Here is a 24,008-nt window from a genome sequence, read left to right on the forward strand (position 1 = left end):
ATGCTGGGAGCTTACTGGCTAACAGATGCTCTAACAGAACCAACCGATCCAGGCTCTGGAGAGGGGCTGAGGAAGATATGGGAAGTTGACACATGCAAACATGCAGGCACACACTGAAGACCTCCTGGCCCCTCCCCTACCTCCCTTGGTTTTGATTGATCGGTTTGTTGTTGTAGGAGTCTCATTATGCAACCCAGGCTAGCTTCATATTCACAATACTCCTGCCTCAGCCTCTTGAGTGTTGGAGTAACAGGCTTGTGTCATGATACCCGAACCCTGGCCAGGATTTTATTCAAACTTCTCTGCTGTGGTGTGGTGTGATGAGCAGGACAGAAACCATCTCCTTCATACCTGGACCCTGCACCTCTGTTGATGTGGCAGAAATTCTCTGCGTCTACCCCTCCCCACCTGCTGAGTCATATCAGACCAACGGAATCCAGCCCTCTGTTCCTGTTACTGCTGATCCCTCGAAACCTCACCCACCTGTGCCTGGACACTTCCTCCCTGAGGTGGGGGGTGCTGCTGTGCCTCCACATATGACAGGTCTTGTCCTGATAAACTTCATGAGTTGAAAATATTAGATCAAAATGTGTCAGTCAGGCACCTGTCAATCAAGCCAAAGGACTTGCATACATAGGGCTTTGTGCAGGGAGCAGTCACTCTCTGTTGATGTCTGGTTCCCTGGGAAAAGCTCTCCATGCTGTTGTCCAGCATCCTAGACAATCTGAGTGCACCCCAGAAAAGACCCAAACTCCAATTCTGAAGAGCAGTTTAAAGGTGGAAATATGTATGTAATTCAACCAGTCTCAAATCAGGAACTTTTGTATCCTCTTGTAGGAGGTTGATATTCATGAATCCTCTGTGCACACGTGTTTGTGTGTGTGTGTCTGTATGTGTGTGCACGTTCATGTGCCTGTGTGTTTGTGTGCATAAGTGCTGTGTGTGCATGCATGTGAGTGTGTGTGCCTGTGCCTGTGTGTGTGCATGAGAGCTGTGTGTGTGCATGAGTGTTGTGTGTGCATGTAAGTGTGTTGCATGTTCATACATGTGTATGCATTGCATGTATGTGTGCAGTGTACATGTGCGTGTGTGTAGACATATGAAAGCCAGAAGTTGATCTTGGTGTCTTCTTTGATTGCTCTTCTACTTATGCTTTGAGGCAGGGTTTTGCTGTGTAGTCCTGGGTGACCTGGAAATCACAGAGATCCCCTGCCTCTTTCTCCACCTTATTATTTGAGATAGGGTTTCACTGAACCTGGAGCTAGACTGACTGGTTAGCAAGCCTCAGGAATCCTGCCTCAGCCTCCCTATCACTGAGATTTCCAACATCTGTTATCTCCTAATGATTTTTGCATGGCTTCTGGGGATTTGAACTCAAGTCTTCATGCTTGCATATTCAAGGTGCAAGCTCCACCATATCTGGAGTGAGTATGCCCCCAACCCTCCCACCCCCTAAACACAATAAGTAATGTTACTGATTTTTCTATTTTATATTATTTTATGTTCATAGATGTTCTGCCTGCATGCATGTCTATGCACTGTGTGTGTTTTTGTTGCCCTTGGAAGGCAGAGGAGGACTTGGACACCCTAGAACTAGAGTTAAGATGGTTCTGGGCCATCATGTGTAGTGGTGAATTCCAGTAGGTCAAGTGTATGCTGCACCTGCCCAAGAGCTCTGGATTCATGAATGAAAAACACACATGCCAGCTGATTTTGATATGCCTGACTAACCCAATGGTTGGGCACTTCTATACTTCCCCATGGCTACCACACACTCCCCTCCAGTATTTCTGAGTTAACATTTTCTAAATCTAATTTTTATCTTTGGTTCCCCAGACCCAAGTGGATGAGTGGACACTGGGGCCACTTCCCTTGGTTCTTACCATGGCATTCGCCTTTTAGTTTGATCTTTCTGCTTCCCCATCATGACAATTCTCATCTCTTCCCTTCTCTCCCCTGGTCTCTTGCCTGTGCAATCTAAAAATCCTGCCTCTGTCTCCCTGTCTAACCATTGACTGGGCATCAATTCTTTATTACCATTTGAAGACAGCTGGGGGCAGGGACCCTCAGTGTCTGAAAGCATGGTTTTGGGAGCCAGAATGAAGACAAAGCATTAGAGCCAATTCTGAACAATCATGTGTCTCTGGTACCCAAACCCAGGTCCTCTGCAAGAGCAGCCAATTCTCTTAACCCCTAAGCCATCTCTCAAGCCCAATTTTTATTTTCAGGAAACAAATTTAAAACAGAAGCCGGCATGGTGGCACACACTTTTATTCCAGTATTTGAGAGGCAGAGGCAGTCATTGCTGAGTTTTAAGCAGCCTAGTTTCCATAGTGAGTTTCAGGACAGCCATACTCCATCTCAAAAATAACAATAGTAAACAGTAAAAAAAAAAAAATAAAACAGGGGCTGGAGAGATGGCTCAGCGGTTAAGAGCACTGACTGCTCTTCTGAAGGTCCTGAGTTCAATTCCCAGCATCCACATGGTGGCTCACAACCATCTGTAATGAGATCTGGCACCCTCTTCTGGAGTGTCTGAAGACAGCTACAGGGTACTTACATATAATAAATAAATAAATCTTAAAAAAAATAAAACAAATCAGTTGTACTCTTAATGTCTTTGACAGGTGTCCGTTTTCCCCTACCATGAGCCTGGCTTTTGTGTGTTTGTTATGCACATTATCCAGGTGTGTGCATGAGTGTGTGCTTGTGGAGGCAGGCCTGCAGCATGCTTGGCCACCCAGGCTGGCCTGTCAGGGAGCCACAGGAGTCCTCCCTTCTCTGCCCCCAAGCACTAGAATTGAAGACACAAGCCATCAGGTGTAATTTTTAATGTAGGTTCCAGGATTTGAACTGAGGTCCTCACACTCATGAAGTAGGTGTCGTACTGACTGAACCATCTCCTGGGTCCTCAGGCAGGACGAGTCCAGGCTGCTCACCCCAACTCCTGAGCTTCGTACAAGGGCTGGGAGCAGAGTTTGCTGCTGGCTTCCAGGGCTCTTTGAGCCAGCATGACTTTAAATGTTTTTGCTCAGAAAACAGTTGATAAAGCTTCAAATGGAGTAAAAAAAAGAATCTGTGTTTAGTGCCCGTTCTGGGTGGGTGTCAGGTCAGAGCTGGCAGCCAGCCGAGAGCAAGTGTGTGCTGGTGGTCAAATTCAAAACTACCGCTCCCAGCAACAGGCTCAGCCCGGTTGCTGGCCCTGTAATTTTTTTCCAAATAAAAGACAAAACTATTTTTGGCTCAGCTTGGGGACTTCTGTGGTCACTGGGGCTCCAGGGAGGCCACCATAGAATGCCAGACATGGCCCACTCCCTGCAAGGCTGGCAGCCACTGCCTGGGTTTGTGTTAAGAAGTTCTTCTCTCTGTCTCTGTGTGTGTGTCTCTCTGCGTTTATTTATTTTTGTTGTTTTATTTAGTTTTGGTGTTTTGAGGTAGGATCTCATGTAGCCCAGGCTGACCCCAATCTTTCTACATAGCCCCGGCTGATCTTGAACTCCCAATCCTGCCTCCTCTTCCTGAGTGCTGGTGACAGGCTATCTCCACCACACAGAGGCCAAATCAGGCGTTCTCTTCTATTGCTCTCTCCTTATTCCCTATGACAGTGTGTGTCACTGAACCTGGGGTTAGGCTGGCCATCAGCAAGCCCCAGCCATCCCCCTGGCTCAGCTTCACACTATGTGAAGTTGCAGACATGTACCACAAAGCCCAGCTTTTGCACCAGTGCTGGGGTTTGAACCTGAGTTCTCATGCTTGAGCAGCAAGTGCTCTTTCCGCAGAGCCACTTTCCCAGGCTCTTGTTTTCTTGAGAAAGTTTAGCCCTGTGCTTGGGGCAATTCTCCTGCCTCTTACTCCCTAGAGCTAGGACCACGTTCCCCAGTCACCCACACCATCTAACTTTGTCTCTGGGTCTTTTATTTTTGAATAATTATTTTTCATATTTATTTATATGTGGGTGTGTTTTGCCTGCATGAATGTCTGTGTACCACATGCTTGCCTAATGCCCGCAGAGGCCAGAAGAGGGTGTCAGATTCCCTGAAACTGGAGTTATAGATGTCTGTGAGCCACCATGTGAATGCAGGGAGTTGAACTTAGATCCTCAGCAAAAGCAGGCACTCTTAACTGCTGAGCCATCTCTCATCCCAACTCTGACTTTATAATTAAACAAAATTTGCCCAGTCTGAGCAATCCAAATTCCAACCCCTTAACAGCAGACCCACAGGCTGTGGTGAGGCATGGTGGTATGTGTGATATTTGGTCCTTTGAGCTAACACTAAGTTATTTGTGGAAGGTCTAAGCTGGGGGAAAAGAAGTATTCTTTGATGTTTTCCAAATACAGCAGTGTGCATGTATGTGCACAGAGCTTTGATTCACAGAACTGTGGACTTGGACTTGGTCAGACCCAAGAAGGAATGTGGTTTCTCTCTCTCTCTCTCTCTCTCTCTCTCTCTCTCTCTCTCTCTCTCTCTCTCTCTCTCTCTCTCTCTCTCTCTCTCTCTCTCTCTCCCCCTCCCTCCTCCTTCTTTTTCTTCTTCTTCTTCTTCTTTTTTTTTTTTGAGATAGCATGTTACTATGTAATACTGGCTGTCTTGAAACTCACTCAAGACCAGACTTGTCTCAAACTCACTGAGATCTCTCTGCCTCTGCCTTTAGAGTACTGGAATGACTGGTGTGCCCTATCACACGAGACAGGAAGAATGAAGGAATGTGGTTTTCTCTCTCTCTCTCTCACACACACACACATTCTCTCTCTCTTTAAAAAAATTAAACACGGTATTTCATGGAAGGTGAGGACCAGATATTGGAGTCCCCAAACCCATGTAAAAGCCGAGCAGGTGTCAAGGCTGCTTGTAAATTCCTGCCCATAGTCACAGGACTCGGGAGGCAGAGAGAGGTTGTCCATGACAAGCTGGACTCTAGACTTGAGGAGTTCTGGGATTAGAGAGAAACCCCGTATTAGACTACAAAGCTGGAGAGACAGCTCCAGTGTTAGGAGCACTGGCTGCTCTTCACAGGATCTGAGCTGAGCTCCCAGCACCCATGTCAGGTTCATAACTACCTGTATTCACAGTTCCAAAGGATCCAGTGCCCTCTGCTGGCCTCCTCTCACACACAAAAATAAAAATTATAATAAAAAAAAGGAAAGGCAGTGGAGCACTTGTGGCAGAGCCTACAGCAGCTGCAGGCCTCTACCTGTACATGCAGACACACATGCACACATGCAGACACATGCATACATGCATACTATACATATGCACACATACATACATACATACATACACTTATACACACACCACTGAGTGACAGGAGCCAATCATAAAAGGCCCACACTGCCCAGAACAGGTCAGTTCATAGAGATGGGATTGGCCTGGGGGCTGGTGGAAACTGAGGTGAGCTGTGAGCGACAGTTGACACGATGGGTTACTCCTGGAATGTGAAAAATCAATGAATAATGTCGTGTTCCTTGGTTCCAGATACCTGAGGTCCACAACATTCCAAAAATGTCTACCAGACAATTCCATATGGGCCAGGATCTTGCCACAAAGCTTGATGACCTGAGTTCAATCCCTGGGACCCATGTAGTAGAGGAGAACTGACTTCCATTGCTTGTCTTTGACACACACACACACACACACACACACACTTTTAGAAAAAGGACAGTTGCAGAATTAAACCTCCTTACATTTCAGTACAGCTTTTAGACTTCATCGATGGTCATTATTCAGTCTCCTAGAACCTTGGCTGAACAATGTTAACAGAAGCTCCCGACTGTCGGTGCCTGCCCACACCCCTGTGTCTCACCTCTGAGGAACCAGACATCCCTACCTGAAACATTCATGACATCCAGCATGATGGCATGTCCCTGACTGTCCGCCCAGCCCTTGAGAGGTTGGGGCAGGAGGATCTGGAGTTCAGGATCATTCCTAGATATGTAGTGAGTTCTAAGAGAGCCAAGGCTCACCCTTCACCACATTCCCATGGGGCGTGAATTACTCAACTGGTAAACAGATACCTAAACTGATTTGATAAAGGACACTGGGAATCTGTGTCCCTCTATCCTCTCCCCCAGAGACTTTCTAGGAAAAGAAATGACAGGTCCCAGGTCCCCAAATAGCTTTTTTCTCCCTCTCTCCCCTCAGAGGCGGCCACTAAGCACATCTGTCTGTGGTTGGGTCTTAACAGCCTGTGGTGAGAAAATGAGAGATTCAAATCCTGTTGCTTGCAAACCATGAACTTCAAAGAAAGCTGGGTGTTTTAGTCCTTGATAATGAGAACATTGGTGTGTTTGCACATCATGCAGAAAGACCTCCACCAGTTTCTGGTGGGAACTTTAAACGGGGGCTAGAGCATCCTGTCTCTGGGTAGGAGCTCTAAAGAGGAGCCCACAGACTGTCAATGACAGCCTTGAGTACCTTAGGATGTCCCTGAGTGTAGCCTATTTGTGGGTCTGGCTTCAAGGTCACCTCTTCCAGGAAGGCCTGGGAATGTGTCCTGTCTGCTTGCTTGCTTTCTTTCTTTCTTTCTTTCTTTCTTTCTTTCTTTCTTTCTTTCTTTCTTTCTTTCTTTCTTTCTTTCTTTCTTTCTTTCTTTCTCTCTTTCTCTCTTTCTCTCTTTCTCTCTTTCTCTCTTTCTCTCTTTCTCTCTTTCTCTTTCTCTTTCTTTTCTTTCTTTCTTTTTTTTTTTTTTGGTTTTTTTTTTTGGTTTTTTTTTGAGACAGGGTTTCTCTGTGTAGTTCTGGCTGTCCTGGAACTCACTCTGTAGACCAGACTGGCCTTGAACTCAGAAATTCGTTTACCTCTGCCTCCCAAGTGCGGGATTAAAGGTGTGCACCACCACGGCTTTTTTTTATTTATTTATTATATGTAAGTACACTGTAGCTGTCTTCAGACACACCAGAAGAGGGCATCAGATCTCATTACGGATGGTTGTGAACCACCATGTGGTTGCTGGGATTTGAACTCAGGACCTTTGGAAGAGCAGTCAGTGCTCTTACCCGCTGAGCCATCTCGCCAGCCCGGCTTTTTGTTTCCTGTCTGTTTTTTGTTTGTTTTTGTTTGTTTGTTTTGTCAAGACAGGGTTTCTCTGTGTGGCCCTGGCTGTCCTGGAACTCACTTTGTAGACCAGGCTGGTCTGGAACTCAGAAATCCGCCTGCCTCTGCCTCCCGAGTGCTGGGATTAAAGGCGCGCACCACCATGCCCGGCCCTGTCTGTTTTCTTACAGACCCTTATCTGAATAATTCCTATTCCTTAAGGTTCCTCCTGCCTTGTCAGAGAAGACGACAAGAAGAAGACAGCAGTGAAAGAGATCAAGTTGTCACAAAGAAGAAAAGAGTCAACAGGGCTTTGTAGAAAATAGAAGGAAATTTAAATGGGTCCTTCCCAGTGAGGGGCTTGGGGTGTGGCTGGAAGCGGAGCCTAGGCCTAGAATCCCTCTCGAGGGCTGGGGGGGCAGGGGGCGGGTAATAGCTTCTATACCCAGCACAGTAAAAAAGAAGAGTATAAAGACATGCAGCCCCACCACTTGAGCTATGCGTGTACAGCTAATGTCCCTGTAGCTGTACAAGCCCAGATTCTGTCCCCATTTGTCTGTTGTCTTGACAAGGAACAGTGCTGACTTCATCTCCCCACCAGAAAGCCACCCAATCCAGCTCTGAAGAAGGCCAGCAGTGCTGGGGTTGAGAAGGTTCTGTTCATGACCCTAGACATCCCTATCAGTGGCTTTGTGATTTAAAATGATTCCAGCAAGTCATGACAGCACAAACCATTAATCCAAGCCCCTGGGAAGAGGCAGGTAAGGCCCTTGCTACCAAGATGCCTAAGTGTGATTGCTGCTCAGGATTCAGGAGAGTTTGATGCCCAGAAGAGAAAAGTGCAAGTTCTCCACCCTCTCCCTGTCCTTGTCCCTGTCCCTCTCCCCCGCTTCCCCTCCCCCCACCACACATACACACACCACCCACACAGTCATGCACACATGATCAAACCAATCAAGGTTCTAGCAATCATGGGGAGAGGTCCAAAGGACCCCTATGGGAGAAGCTACAGGCCCTTAACAGCTGCTGAAAGAGAATCAATTCCTGGTAGGAGGTGGCCACTGGGAGGTGGCTCAAGCCCCTGTGCATGGTCACACAACCTGTGCATATAGAATACACAAACTGAACTCTGGGGGTTATCAGAAATTAATAAATAGGTGGTGGTGGCACACACTTTAATCCTAGCACTTGGAAACTAGAAGGAGGTGGATCTCTCAGTTCAAGTCCAGCCTAGACTACAGAGTGAGTTATAGGATAGCTGGGGCTACACAGGGAAATCCTGCCTGTAAGTAAGTAAATGAATAAATAGCAAATAAAAAGAGGGCATAAGGGCTGGAGAGATGGTTCAGTGGTTAAGAGCATTGGCTGCTCTTCCAGAGGTCCTGAGTTCAATTCCCAGCAACCACATTATGGCTCATAACCATCTTTAATGAAATCTAGTGCCCTCTTCTGGTCTTCAGGCATACATGCAGGAGACTGCTGTATACATAATAAATAAATAAACATTTAAAAAAGACATGAAACTAGGCTGGAGACATGGTGAAAAGCAGGAAGAAAGGTGGATGTGCTCAGTGGATATGGGAAAAATGTATGTATAATATAAATAAAGACAACTAACTGTCTTCCAAAAAGGAAATTAAGCAGAAACTTTAACCCCAACATTAAGAAGACAAAGGAGGCAGGGAGATCTCTGTGAGTTGAGGCCAGCTTGGTTAATATAATAAGCTGAGATGGTTTAGTGGTTAAGAGCACTGACTGCTCTTCCAGGGGTTCTGAGTTCAATTCCCAGCAACCACATGGTGGCTCACAACCATCGGTAATAGGATCTGATGCCTTCTTCTGGTGTGTCTGAAGATAGCTACAGTGTACTCATATAAATAACATAAATAAATAAATCTTTAAAGAAAAAAAACAGTAAGTTCCCAGACAGCCAGAGCAACACAGTGAGATGAGAGAGAAGAGAGAGAGAGAGAGAGAGAGAGAGAGAGAGAGAGAGACAGAGAGACAGACAGACAGACAGAGAGAGACAGACAGAGAGAGACAGAGAGACAGAGGCAGGGAGGGAGGGAGGGCAGCACTAAACAAAACAAAAGCCAGGATCTGAAGCTGCCCCTGCAGACCATACACACACATGCAAGATCTTTCTTGTTGGCAGATTGGGAAACTGAGGCTTGTAGGTGATCCATGTCTGCCCTGGTCTCATCAGATGTTCAAGATGAGTGTGGGCTCACCTTGGGGCCGGGTGAGTCTCCTCTGTACACACTAACCTTCAGATAAGCTCCTGGCCACTCTCATTCCTTCGCTTGTATATGTGCAGATGTGTGTGTGGGCAGTGCACAGTGACCAACCTCAAGTCCTGATCCTCTAGAGTCATCTGTCTCGTTCTCCTGACAGTGTCTCACTGGGCCCTGGGCTCTACTAAGTAAACCAGGCTAGTAAGCGACTCAGGGACCCCTCCTGCACCAGGCACTTAGGTCTGGGGAATTAAACTCAGGTCTTCATGCTTGCAGGCAAGCACTTTACAGACTGAACCCTCTCCCAGCCCCTGCTTCTATATGTTTTGGGATAGGGATTAGAGAAGGGCTGACCAGTCTGGAGCCTTTAATCCTCCTGCCTCAGCCTCCAGAGGGCCAAGTTCACAGGAACACACTACTGTACTACCACCGGGGGTGACTTCTCTAGCCTCCTCTGATATTTGTAGCTATGCTTTGAATGGGGTCGAATAGACCCCCAAAGGCTTTGGTCAGAGACGATGCTCTCACCTGGAGGCTCCACACTCAGGGGGCTGCTCAGCAATGCTGAGGACATCTGTGATTGTCACATCCAATGGCACAGACATCTGGTAAGTGGGTCTGAGAGTGCCATTTAATGCCCAGCCTGAGGAAGCAAGACTGAAGAGCCCCCAGGAAACTTAGATCCAGATGTGAAAAGCAATAGAATTCAGGCTTTATTCTGAGGGAATTAGAGAATCCTGAAAGACTCTAGGAGGCCCTGTGTGTTAGGAGAGCTAACTCTTAAGCCAAGATGCTACCCTGGAGCCTAAAGAAGATCATCATTGGGGTCCAGAAGACTCACAGAGGGCTGTGTGGCCCCAGAAGAGGAGCACAGGTTAGTAGATGCCAAGGCTTGGGGGAAGGGGAAAATAGGAAGTTGCTAATAGGACCAGGGCTTCCTTTAGGCGGTGATAAAAATACACTGGAACTAGACAGATATGAGAAACTCTGTGAGCACCTTAAGGGACACTAGAGCCACAGACTATATTTACTTATTATTTAGTGTGTGCTTGTATGTGTGCACCATGGCACACATGTGGAGACAGCTTGCAGGAGTCAGTTCTTTCCTTCCGCCACGTGGGTCTCTGGAATCAAACTGGGATCATCAGACCTGTGGCAAGCTCTATTATTCATTGAGCCATTTTACCAGCCCAGTAGCAGGGACTTTATAATGGCCCATTTGACATTCTATGAATTGAACCTCAGTAAAAATAAGTGAATCAAAACAGAGCATTAAAAAAGAAACCCAGCAATGCATTTTTCTATGATTTTTTGGAGGGAGGGGTTGTGTCTGGGGACCTGGGCTCAGCCCAGCTAGTTTGTAGCTGACGTCTGAGCTGTTTGGACCTGGCAGGAGCTGCAAGCTAAAGGGTTTGAAAGGGGGCCAGGTTCTTCTCATTTTTTTCCCCCCTCAGAGTCACACAGTCTCCAGGCTGCTGTTCTCAGTCATCCCAGGGCCTCGTGTTAACAGGAAGCACAGCCAAGTAGGGCTTCCTGCGCACTGGGGAGAGGAAACTCCGTAATGTACTGAGAGCCGAAGTTAAAAATAACCCCAGTATATAAAGAGCGCAGAGGGTCCCCTGCTCCTTCAGAGCTCGGCTGTCAGGCTGGACGGCTGGACTCCAGGCGGAGCAGGTGGCTGGGGTGTGAGGGAGGCTGAGCCCAGTGGGAGCCCTGGCTGGGAAGGAGCCAAGTATACTGGTCCCTTCCAGCACTCACAGACAGGGAAGCACTTACAGAAGGCTGTGAGGATTTCACAGAAATCTATCAAAGACAGGAACTCAGCCACAGGGGAAGCTGGCCCTGGCAGTGATTCCATAGGTATCGAAGCTGGGCCTGAGTTCGAATCCTGGTCTCTCCTCCTCCTCCTCCTTCTCCTCTTCCAGGAACTAAAACTGATAATAGTTGTTAGAGTCAGGTGTTGTGAAACAGGCCAGTCACTTAGCTGGGAGACAGCACAGAAGGATTAGGAGGTTAAAATCACCCTTAGCTACATAGTACATTTGAGACCACCCTGAGTTCTGTGAGACTCTGTTCAAAACTACGACAAAATAGTAAAGCAGAACCTTTCACATGGCTGTGAGGGAGCACGGGGGCTGAACAATCATTGGGCTCTCTCTAAGCTGTGCTGGTTACTGAGACAGGTAAAACTGACTTGTGGGTTAAGTGGTGGTGATGGGGTGTTTTTGTTTGGTCATTCTTTTTTTTTTTTTTTTTTTTTTGGTTTTTCGAGACAGGGTTTCTCTGTATAGTCCTGGCTGTCCTGGAACTCACTTTGTAGACCAGGCTGGCCTCGAACTCAGAAATCCGCCTGCCTCTGCCTCCCAAGTGCTGCGCCACCACGCCCGGCTTGTTTGTTCATTCTTGTTATTGGCTCTGTGAGTCAGAGTCTCACTGTAGAACTCTGGCTGGCCTTGGACTTGCAGCAATCCTCCTGCCTCTGTGACCCTGAGTACCAGGCTTGTAGATTTCTACCACAGTGCCCGCCCCTGTTGCTATTATACAGGCCCAAAGTCTCACATTCAGGCTGACCTTGAGCCCATGGATATGAGCTTTCTTCCTGTCACAGCCTCAAGTAGCTCCAGTATACGCCTGTACGACAGTACATTATCTTATGGGCTTTGTTTAGTTGGTTGGTTTAGTTTTTGGTTTTTTATTTTATCCATACCCCAGCAACCAGTCTGGTTGCCCTGTTGAGAGTTTTCAATTCTAGGCATTTGCCTGCCATCCTGGCACTTGGGAGGCAAGGACAGGAAGATGGTCAGCGCCAGGCCTGTCTGGGCAAGAGAACCAGATCTACTCTCAAAAGAAGGAAGGAAGACAAATGATCAATATTAGCAAAGACAAGAGTGACCTCAAGATAGAGTCAACACTTATGTCAAGGAGAACAACACTGGGGAGTAGCTCAAACACTGTGGAGCAGCTCAAACACTGGGGAGTAGCTCAAACACTGGGGAGTAGCTCAACCCAAGGAGCACCTGCCTAGTATGGCCCACTGTCTTCTTGGGTTTTGTTTTTTTTTTTGTTTTGTTTTGTTTTTCAAGACAGGGTTTCTCTGTATAGCCCTGACTGTCTTGGAACTCACTGGTAGACCAGGCTGGCCATGAACTCAGAAGTGCTGGGATTAAAGGCATGCGATACCACTGCCCAGCATAGCCCACTGTCAAAAGAGATACTGAAGACAGCAGGTCTATCCTAGCCACTCCTCCAGCCTCTCACTGGGGGATTCTAGGCAGTAATACTACCTTTCAAATGAGGGTTATATCTAAAAATGCCAGGCTCTACCAGCCAGTGTGGATACTCCAAGTTCTCTGCCTGCCTGCATGCACCACCCACCTGCCCCTGCTTCTCTTGCTCTCTCTGGTGTCTCTCTGTTTTTGTTGCCTGCCTCTGCCATTTTCTGTCTCTTTGTAGTGTGTTTCCATCTCTGCAAACGTCTCCGTTCTCTATGGTATCTCTGTATCCCTCTGGTGTTTTTGTCTCTCTATCTCTGTTACTGTCTCTCTGTATTTCTTGGGCATCTTTCTGTCTGACACTGGCATTTCCAGGATTCGGGTTTGTCCTGAAGTGACACCCTGGCCACAGCAGGAAACCCACCTTGTCTTCTCCACACTTTCACTGCCATGCTCTGCTCATGAGCTGTGGTTCCCTTATGAACCAAACAGGGGTTCAGACTTCCAGGGAGAATTCTAGAACCTCTCCAAATTTCCCAGGGACCCTGCACTCTGGGCTAGTCTCTAAGGCTAGCCTTGGGTGAATGCTGATTCTAGTATCAGACTAGGGCCCCTGTGAGGCAGCACTGTCTCCACCTGGGAGAAACTGAGACTCAGAGAGATGAAATTGTTTATGCAGTACATCTAACTCAAAAGTAAGTATCCGGGCTGGCGAGATGGCTCAGTGGTTAAGAGCTCCGACTGCTCTTCCGAAGGTCCCGAGTTCAAATCCCAGCAACCACATGGTGGCTCACAACCATCTGTAACGAAATTTGATGCCCTCTTCTGGAGTATCTGAGGACAGCTACAGTGTACTTACATATAATAAATAAATAAATCTTTAAAAAAAAAAAAAAAAAAGTAAGTATCCCCTGCCTGTGGCTGAGCTGTGACGTGATCCAAAGGATTCGTGACAGGGAGCTGAGACAACCAATTTAAAGAAACGATGTAGAGATGACTAGATTTGATGCCCTCTTTTCTTTTGTACGGGGTGTACAAGCTGCCCTTGAACTCTGTATGGAACCAACAATGACATTAAATTCCCGGTCCTCCTGCCTCTGCCTCCTGGGTCCTGGGATGATAGCCATGCACCACACACCTGATGTGTGCAGTGTTGAGGGTCAAACTCCATGCTTTGTGCATGTTAGGTAAGCAGTCCACCTACTGCACCCATCTTCCCTCCTGTGTGTGCTGTGTGTGCATGCCCATGTGCACAGCACACATAGAGGCCAGAGGATATCCCTGGCTGTTAATTCTGGAGAACATCTTCTTTAGATAGAATCTCCATTGTCTCCCTTATGTGCGTTAAGCTGACTGCCCTGTGGTTCTGGAGATTTCCATCTCCCTGCCCCCCCCCTGCAGTCCCCACAAGAGGTCTGGGATTACAGATTTGCGCTACCATGTCCAGTTTTACACAGGCACTGGGGTTCAGAACTCACATTTGCAATTTTACCCCCAGAACCCCCTCCACAGTTGTGCCATGAATTCTTGAAAAACAGAGTGGAAGGAGATAGATGAAGATCTGCACAAACCAGCCAGCAGACATGCCAGCATGGTGGGGGAGAGGTGGTCTCTCTACAGGTAGGATGCTTAGGTTCCAGTGGGTGCCCCACATCCATGCATGTGGACACAGGAGTAACTGAGCTTATGAGGTGAGAGGCAGGTGTGTTGGGAGGGTCCAGGGAGTTGGAAGACAAACCTATCTCCAACATGTCTGCAATTGACAAAGAATTGTTTATTTTTATTTTATTTTATTTTATTTTATTTTATTTTATTTTATTTTATTTTATTTTATTTTATTTTATTTTATTTTATTTTATTTTATTTTATTTTATTTTGGTTTTTCAAGACAGGCGATCTCAGTGTAGCCCTGGATGGCCTGGAACTTGATCTGTAAACCAGGCTGGCCTTAAACTCAGAGATCCACCTGCCTCTGCCTCCTGAGTGTGTGTGCCATTCCACCACTGCCCAGTTGAAAATATTTTTCACAGCCAGAGCTATACAGAGAAACCCTGTCTCAAAAAACCAAAAAAAAAAAAAAAAAAAAAAATCAATGATGATTGTAGAGCTGGAGATGGCTCAGAAGTTAAGAGCACATATTCTTTTTCCAGATGGCCCAGGTTCAGGTTCAGTCACTAATGCCCACAGCTTGGATTACTCCACCTGTAACTCCAGTTCCAGGGATCCCAATGTCCTCTGTGGGCACTTGGTACCTATACATATATGCACAGAAAACACAGATGCACATAAAATAAAATTTTGTTTTTGTTTTAGACAAGTTCTATCTGTATAGCTCCAGCTGTCCTGGAACTCCCCATGTAGACCAAGCTAGCCTCAAACTCACAGAGATCCTGATTAAAGGCCTATGACCTCTGCCCGGATAAAAGAAATATTTTTTAATGATAGCTATGACAAAATGCATTTATACATTAACTGGACTGAACCAGTTTACAATGCACATATGCACAATAAAAGCATATTTATCAATTAAAAATTGTATATTTATTTTTAAGGTGTTTTGCCTGTGTGCATGTCTGTGCACCATGTTCGTGCCTGGTACTCAAGGTCAGAAGGTATGTGCTGGGTGCTGGGAGTTGAGCTTGGCTCTTATGGAAGCGCAATGCTTGCTTTCCTTTCTTTTCCTTCTTTTGTTTTCCCTTGAGATAGGATCTCATATGTAGACCTCAAACTCACAAACACCTGCCTGCCCATTTCTGCTTTTCCAGTGCTGGGATCAGAGGTGTGTGCCAAGGTGCTTGGCCATAGCACACCCTCCTCTTCAGTGCTGAACCATCTGTGCAACCATACACTACACTCTGTCTTTTGAGTTTGGGTCTCTCACGGAACCTGATGCTCACCTTTGTGGTAGGTGGCTGTTGAGGGATCCCCAGGGATTCTCCTGTTTCTACCTTCCCAATCCAGTACTGAGGTGAAAGTGAGCTGCCAGATCCAGCTGTTATGTGAGAGCTAGGAGTCTGAACTCAGGTCCCAGGTTTGTTCGGCAAGGACTATACTGATGGAGCAGTGCCCTCATCCCTTTCAGAAAGGAGGGATGGGGCAGGCAGGGTGGGGGCAGGGAGGACGATGCCGCCAATTCTCTCCATAGATTCTTCCAGACAGGTGTAGTGGCCAAAGATTTGTTCAGGAATCTTTTGTTTGAAAGTTCATTTTGATCAGATGACAAATGATCTAAATTTGGTCTCCAACTCCAGGCCACCGGAAGAACAGTGAGCAAAAGACTGACCCAATGCATAGCTCCATGAAAGGCATCTAGTGTGGCCTGCCTCCTACTGCTCAAGGTCTGATTCAGCTTCCTCACATTGAAACAGAACTTGGGACGGAAGCTGCTCCAGCCTGCTGCTTTCCCCCCTTGATTCTCCCAGGGCCTGGCCCAGGGTAATCAAGCATGAGCTGAGAGGAGTCCGTTGGCCTCCATAAGGACTCTCAGAGCTTCCCCATGTCCAGCCAAGGACACCTCCACAGCTAGGTGACCCAGCAGGCACAGGTGGCCCCGAGGGCTGGTACTTCCAGGAACCTGGAAGAATATGACTTAGAAATTGAATGTACTTGCAGTCCTAGCTGCTTAGGAAACTGAGGTAGAAAGATTCCATGAGCCCAGGAGTTTCAGACCAGCCTATACCACACAGCCAGACTCCATCCCAAACTCGACAGAGGGATGGGTGTGTGAGTGATGAGCGGGTGGAGGGCCCTGTGGATGGGAGTGGATGGATTTGACCGAAGGATGCATGGCTGAGAGTGGGGGAATGACAAAGTAGTGGGGTGGGCAGGTGAACGGATGAATGTAAGCACAGATGGGCAGATGGACGGGTAGGTAAAAAGACAGACTGACAGGTAGATGGATAAATTCAGAGGGGAGGAAAGTTTTAGGGCTTATGAAAATCTGGGCATTTAAATTTTTCTTTTTCATTAAGCAGAATCTGGCTGTGCTGCTTGCCCAGGACCCCCCTGAACTCCTGGCCCAAACAATCTTTCCAACTCTGGCTCTGAAGTATCTGGGACCAAAGACACCCAACAGTGGCGCCTGTTTTATCAGTCAATAGAAGAGCTAGGTGTGTCTTGTTCTGTGCAATATTTGCTGCAAATTTAAACTCATGTTTTAAAACTCACTGTAGAGCTTTGAGGGATGGCTCTGCAGTTAAGGGCACCCAGGCAGAGCAGTTTACAACCCGTGACTCCAGTTCCAGAGGCTCTGGCATCTCTAACCTCCTTGGGCACCCACACGCGTGTGGCACAGACACATATGCATAATTAAAACAAAAAGTCTGAAAGAAAAAGAAAAAGAAATTGGTTTTGTTTTTTGTTGTCCACCCAGGCGGCTGAGGCAGGAGCATTAGGAGCATCTCATCAGCCTGGGCGACCTCTTATGCAGATCTGTTTCTCCAGATAGAATCCGGCCAGAGAGAGGGCTTAGCAGGCAGAAGGGATTGCCACCAAGGCTGACGACCTGAGTTCAGTTCCCAGGACCCACACGATGCAAGGAGAGAACTGACTCCTGCAAGCTGTCCTCCGACCTCCATACTCAAGAGTTCACAACCAGAGATACAACAACATGAAAATGATTGTTTTAAAAAACTCACACAAAGAAACAAAGTCTGGAGCTGGAGAGATGGTTCAGTGGTTAAGAGCACTGACTGCTCTTTCAGAGGTCCTGGGTTCAAAACCCAGCAACCACATGGTGCCTCACAGCCATCTATAATGGGATCCGATGCCCTCTTCTCCTGTGTCTGAAGACAGCAACAGTGTACTCACAAACATGAAAAAAAAAAACGTTTAAAAAAAAAGGAAAGACAGAAGCCAGTCTGGGCTCAGCTAAGGATTGCTTGTGCCTCAGTTTCCCCCATATATTATAAAGTAGTAGTGATATTATTGACCCATAAAGATCAAAGGTTCAAAGGTTCTTCTAAGGTCTCAGTATATGTCTTTAGTCAACTTTTAGTTGAGGTTTGGCTTTTTTTTTTCTTTTTCCTTTTGGTGTTTTGAGACAGGGTCTCACTATGCAGACCTAGTTACCCTGAAACTCACTATGTAGAGTAGGCTGACCTTGAACTCACAAAGATCTGTCCACCTCTACCTTCCAAGTGCTGAGATTAAAGGGGTGTGCCACGACCAACCGACTAGACAGACACTTTTAGTTGACTTATTCCATACTCCATTACCAAATCCTCTCTCCCTCTACACACACACACACACACACACACACATGCATGCACACACATAATTTTTTACTTTAGTCCATCTTTTCCAGAAAGAAAGAAAGAGAGAGAGAGAGAGAGAAAGAACCTCTCCCCCTTACTACAGAGTTTTTAAAAACTGCCCTCTTTCACTGGAAAGTTGTTGTTTTTTCTTTTTTTTTTTTTTTCCTTTGACGTCTCAAGAAAACCCTGATTGTTTGACTCAGGTCTGCAATAAACCCTGGCTATTTTTAAGTGCCTGAGGGACACACGCCCCCAACTTGTGAAAAGGAGCCGTTTGTCCTTCTCTACCACATATTCCTGTGGCGCAGGGGTGAGGGGCATAGCTGTCAGTCTGCCAGGAGAAACCTAAAATATTCCAGAACATTCCTTTCCAAGGCATCAGGAATCATACAGTTTGGGCTGCGCCTCCAGTTCTGGCCAGGCAGTGTGCAGGAAAGAATGAGCCATGGGGAGCTGAGGGGAGAACGGACTCCTGCTCTGTAGCCAGTGAGTGAGAGCAACTAACGGGATCCCCAAGCATGGTGGTGCACACCACCTGTCAGCCTTGCCCAGCAAGGTCATCCTAGCCTAACATATGAACCTGAACTACAAGAGACCTGGTCTCAAACAAAACTCTCCTGCAAGGGCTTGGTTGTTTAAGCTTGGCATCCCAGCATTCGGAGGGTAAGGCAGAAGATTGCTATGAGTTAGGGGTCAGCCTGGACTAAATAGTGAGTTTGAAGCCAGCCTGGGCTACAAAAGATCCACCACCACCAGAGAGGAAACAAACAAAACAACAACAAAAACCATAACACACACGCACAGTGCTGGGATTGAACTCAGGACCATTGCTATAGCTTCACACACAAAATAAATGTATACTATGATTTTAAAAATAGTAACAAAAAAACAGAAAGTTGCTCAACCTGCCAAGGGGTTTCTGTTTCATTTTCCTTTTATTTCCTCTGAAATAGCATGTTTTTCCACATTCAAAGGCACGCACAGATCTTGCCTTGGCATTCAAACACAGTGTTCCGATAGAAACCTGTAAACAAGCCCTCAACTCCTCCTACAGTTGGGAACTTGGATGACGCTGGAAAATCTTCTGGCAGAGGGGGGAGGATTGGGGGAGGTTTTCAAAAAATCAGCTCAGGACTTACGCAAGAGAGTTTCTGCAGCCAGCCCTGGAGATGCCCCGGCCTCACCCAGCTGCAGCAGAGAGGCCAGCGTGAGGAAGGGAGGCAGAGGTGAGGACGTGCTGCAAGCCACTTGGGACCCCAAACCGCAGGACCACAGGCTGGATCTCAGGTTGTCAGAGCCACTTTTTTATTTTTTTTTATTTTTTATTTATTTATTTATTTTTTTTATTTTTTTTTTCCAAGCCTAACTGTAACCAGCTTTATTAAAGATTCTTTTCATAAACAATCATGGTATTTCAGGCAGGACATGGGCAGACAATCAACAATATACAAGAACTTCCAAATTCCCTTCTTGTATAGACTACCAAAATCAGAAAGCCACTATAAAACCCAATGAAGTCTTCATTCAATGCTTTGAAAAGGGGGAAGTAGCTTAGAGTGAGGGTTGACATTTCACATTAAGGATGTTGTTTTAACAACTTTTCACAAGCCGACCCTGACTTTTGGGCAGAATTATCAATCTGAAGATCCACAATCTTTTATAAAAGGAACCAGTGCTCTTTTGAGAACACTCAATGAAGTCACTGCAAAGTCCCCATCACTCAGTGGACTGGGAAACCAATTTTGGGGGCCCGGTTCCAACAGGTCTCTGGTTTTTAAGGGAATTAAGTCTATGTTGATAGCACAGGGGGAAGAGGATATAAAAGTGAATTTATAGTTTTCCCAGACCACAAGGCATTGTTGTGCCTTGGTGGCCACCTAGGTCAAGACCAGGATCTCTCTCCTGGGAGCCAACAGGAGCCTTCCAAAAGTATCAGGCAAAGAGGTTTTCTGTCCTCAATCCAGCTTGGGAGAGATTTTGTTACTGACACATGATCCTTCCCCCACCCAGTAATGAAGTGTTCTGTGTGCTAACAATATAGCTTAAAAAAAAAAAAAGTAAAACGAAATTCTGCATTTTTATAAAACTTGATAAAAAATAGTATTTCAAACTGTACAGTCACCAGAAGTACACAGTTATCAAAAATGCACACACATCACTTGGCATCTCCAGCACCTTCAGCTTTCTGTGCCTGGTCTGTTTTGGCATCTCCATTTTCTGCAGGATTATTCGCATCCTTCCCGGCGTCAGCTTTCCCCTTCTTCCCCTTGGGTACCTTCTCTCCCTTCTTCGCAGGGGCCTTTTTAGGTTTGGGCTCTGGCTTTGGAGGAGCAGGTTTAGCAGACAACCTCGCAGATCTTCTCTGTGGCTCGTCCTTCACCTTGGTTTTGTCTCCTTTAGCATCCCCTTCAGCCTTTCTTTTGGGCATGGTGGCGGCAGGGGACGTCGGCGCTGAGCACGGGGATACAGCGGCGCGCGGGTTTGCTCCGTCCGGGGGTCGTCCTCGCTGCTTCCTCACACTGCTCGGGCTCCGGGGGGTTTATCAGAGCCACTTTTTTAAAAATCTTTTTACTGTTTTATTCTGTGCTGGAGTTGGAACCCAGAGTCTGAGGCCAGCTAGGCCAATACACCTGAGCCATACTCCAGCCTGTAGGCATAAATAGTTTCAGCCTACTTTTAATAAGGGTTCAACCTCTCCTCTAGCCCACCACTCAGCAGAGGGAGTGGGAAAGAAAAGATTTTAGGTTATGAGGGAAGTGGACCTGTTCATCAGTAGTTCTTTGGGGTGAGCTTGATCTTCTTGGGCAGCAGTTCAGCCCCATAGCAAACACCAAATATGACCCAGCAGCTGCAGACCCGTCCTCTCGGCAGGCAGACACCAGGCATGAACCAGCAGCTACAGTCCAGCCCTTTCAGCAAGCAGACACCAGGCAGCTGTAGTTGAATCCTGAAGAAACTTCCAGGCTCGCCAATCAGCTTGAGGCAAGACTACAGAAGCAGCAAGCTGTCGCAGGAATCTCACAAGCCAGATTTATCACAAGCAAACAAACACATGTGTGTCTTTGGTAAAGAGTAGTGAGGCAGAGCAAACCAAACCAATGCTCAGTGCTCGTCTCCCACTGTCTGTGGGGTCATATTTATACTCCTTCAACAAGTGTCCTTTCATGTGACTGCTATATCCAAGCATCCTTTCACCTGTGTCTGCTTCAGGAAAACAGTCTTTCATGTAGTTGCTTTAGCAAGACATTCTTTCACCTGTGTGCCCCAGCAAAACATCTTTGGCATAACTGACTTTCTAAAGTTTCCACTTCACCAACCCCTCACTAGGGGATTCTAGGCAGGGGATCCACCCCTGAGCCATGTTCCTAAGTAGTGCTGTGTACATGCAATCTTCACTATGAAAAGTGAACCAAGTATGTCCCTTAAGAGAAGATCAAGAGCCTGACAGTGGTGGCTCAAACCTTTAGTCTCAGCACTTGAGATGGAAGCAGGCAGATCTCTGTAAATTCAAAGCCATCCTGGTCTACAGTAAATTCCAGGGCATCAAGGGCTGCACAGTGAAACCCTGTCAAGAGGTGCGGATGTGTGTGTGTGTGTGTGTGTGTGTGTGTGTGTGTGTTGAGGCAAGGAGGAAGGAGAGAGAGACACAGACACTTTGGAAGTCTAAGACTAAAGCACTGTCAAGTTCAAGGCCAGTTTGTGGTAACTGGACTGATGACACAGGTCAGTTTGCTCACCCCTTGGGGCAGAGAATGGAAGGTCAACTCTTGTTCTTGGCCAGCCCTGGCTACCCAGGTGTGCTGACATGGTGGCACACACCTGTAATCCCAGACATTCAGGGGCTGAGGCTGACTGCATGGTTTAGACTAACCTGGGCCACTTAGCAAGACTTTCAAAAGAGAATTTGGAAGTTAGAGGGGGAAGTCTATATTCACACAAAAGAGATGCCAAAGTATATTCCTAGCCACGTTGCCACGTTGCTTATGCTGGCCAGAAGATAAACAGCACATCCACGGATGAACTGTGGCTCCACACAATCTGCTTTCTGGGGTTCTAGCTATCTGTGGTCCATCACAGTCTAGAAACAACAAATGGAAAACCCTAGAAACAAAAATTCCTAAGTTATGACTTATTCTATTGCAGGCATACATGTGTATGAAGTGTGTACATGCAAGCAGTACATGTACACATGTAAGCATATACATGTAAAGACCAGACGTTGATGTCTTCCTCAATTGCTCTCTGCATTACACACTGGGGCAGGGTCTCCCACTGGAAGCCAGGCTCACCTGCTTGGCTGGTCTAACTGGCCAACCTGTTCCATGGATCCTGTCCCCAGAGCGCTGAGGTTGCAAGTGGCTGCCACACCCCCTGGCATTTACACAGGTGCCAGGAATCTGGCTCTGGGTCTTATATTTGTGCAGCATACGCTGTATTTGCCGAGGAGATGACTTACTGTATGTGTGTGTGTGTGTGTGTGTTTTTCCTGCCTGTGTGCCTGTGTGTATGTATGTGTGTGAAATGCACCAAGGCTTGAAAAGAGCATCGGATCCCCTGGAACTAGAGTTACAGATGGCTGTGCGCTGCCATGTGGGTGCTAGAAACCAAACCTAGGTCCTCTGGGAGAGCATCCACTTCTCTAACCACTGAGCCATCTCCCCAGACTCTGATACCTAAGTTTGTTTTGTTCTGTTTTGGTTTTGAGACAGGTTCTTTCTACATAGCCCTGGCTCTTCTGAAACTCACTACAGAGACAAGGCTGGCCTTGAACTCACAGAGATGAGGCTGCCTCTGACTCTCGAGTGCTGGATTTTATTCCACCACCAGTTTTGCATCACTATGCCCAGTTGATTCAAAGTTTTTAATAAAAAGTATTCTAGCATAATGTTATAACTTACCTTATTATTATCTATTGTTAATCTTTTGTTGTTGTTGTTTTGTTTTGAGACAGGGTTTCTCTGTATTGTCCTGGCTGTCCTGGAACTCACTCTGTAGACCAGGTGGCCTCGAACTCAGAAATTTGCCTGCCTCTGCTTCCCAAGTGCTGGGATTAAAGGCGTGCGCCACCACACCCGGTCTATTGTTAATCTTGTACTTGAATAATATATATCTTAAATTCTTTAGATTTTTGGGTATGTGCCGGGAGTCCAGAAGAATACATCTGATTTCCTGGAGCTGGAGTTACAAGTGGTTTTAAGCCTCCATCCAGATGTGTGTGCTGGAAACCAAAGCTTGGTTATCTGGAAGTGCAAACCATATTCTTAACCACTGAGCCATCTAAACCATTATTCCAGCCCCTATTCATTTTTACCACACACATACACACACACACACACGCACTGCACTCACATGTCAATGAGAAGGCCAGTGTGACCAAGCATGCACTATGCATGAAGTTCTTCTTCAGTCTCCCCCTAGAGATCTCCACTGCCACCCCCTTCAAAGTGTTAAGAGGGACTCCAGGATGGGCCACATCCACAAGCCAGAGCAGACATAGAAGACAGCTCAACATCCAGGTTGATCCCCAAGGGAACTGGAAGCATCCTACAGTGGCCCCCTTGAAGGCAGCGATGGTCCAGAGGGTCACTGAAGCACCCATTATGGTAGTGTGTCTGGGAACTGACAACCACATTTCACAGCCTCCTCTGGCAGGCAGCCACCACCCTTTGTGCACAGCATCTCCAAGCGTGGCTCACCCTGAAACAGAGGACGGAGCCAGTACCGTCACATTGTCTGGAACTCTTTGTGAGCACAACTCAATACACTTGGTGGAAGGCCTGGCCTGTTGCCAACCAGCCTTCAGCAGCCATATACCCTTTGGACCTCGTGAGGACAAAAAAAACCAATGAGGTAAAAGGTATGTATTCACACGAGTGCATTCATATAAACACACATACACACAAACACAATAAACAAACAAACAAATAAATGTAATTTCAGACAATTCAGGGAGGAGAAATGGCTCAGAGGTTAAGAGTACATTCTGACCGGGCAGCAGTGGCACACGCCTTTAATCCCAGCACTTGGGAGGCAGAGGCAGATGGATTTCTGAGTTTGAGGCCAGCCTAATCTACAGAGTGAGTTCCAGGACAGCCAGGGCTACACAGAGAAACCCTATCTAGAAAAATAACAAAACAAAACAAAACAAAACAAAACAAAACAAAACAAAACAAAACAAAACGTATGTCCTGCAGTCATGGAAGACCAGTCCCCAGGGTGTGTATCTGGGCGTTTACCACCACATGTGACTAACCCCGGCTTCAGGGGATTAGGTGC

At 46.8% G+C, this 24,008-nt stretch overlaps 1 long non-coding RNA gene and 1 pseudogene across 1 annotated transcript; one reads left to right on the plus strand and one right to left on the minus strand.

Moving 5' to 3' along the window:
- Nucleotides 1–15,625: 15,625 nt before the first annotated feature.
- Nucleotides 15,626–17,133, plus strand: Gm40505. The gene is made up of 3 exons (XR_001778756.2): nucleotides 15,626–15,815; nucleotides 16,452–16,586; nucleotides 16,850–17,133. It is a non-coding gene; the product is annotated as a predicted gene, 40505 (long non-coding RNA).
- Gm10282 (predicted pseudogene 10282) lies at nucleotides 19,087–20,289 on the minus strand (annotated as a pseudogene).

The sequence above is a fragment of the Mus musculus genome, chromosome 8 (genome assembly GCF_000001635.26).
Source record: "Mus musculus strain C57BL/6J chromosome 8, GRCm38.p6 C57BL/6J".
Taxonomy (NCBI): Eukaryota; Metazoa; Chordata; class Mammalia; order Rodentia; family Muridae; genus Mus; species Mus musculus.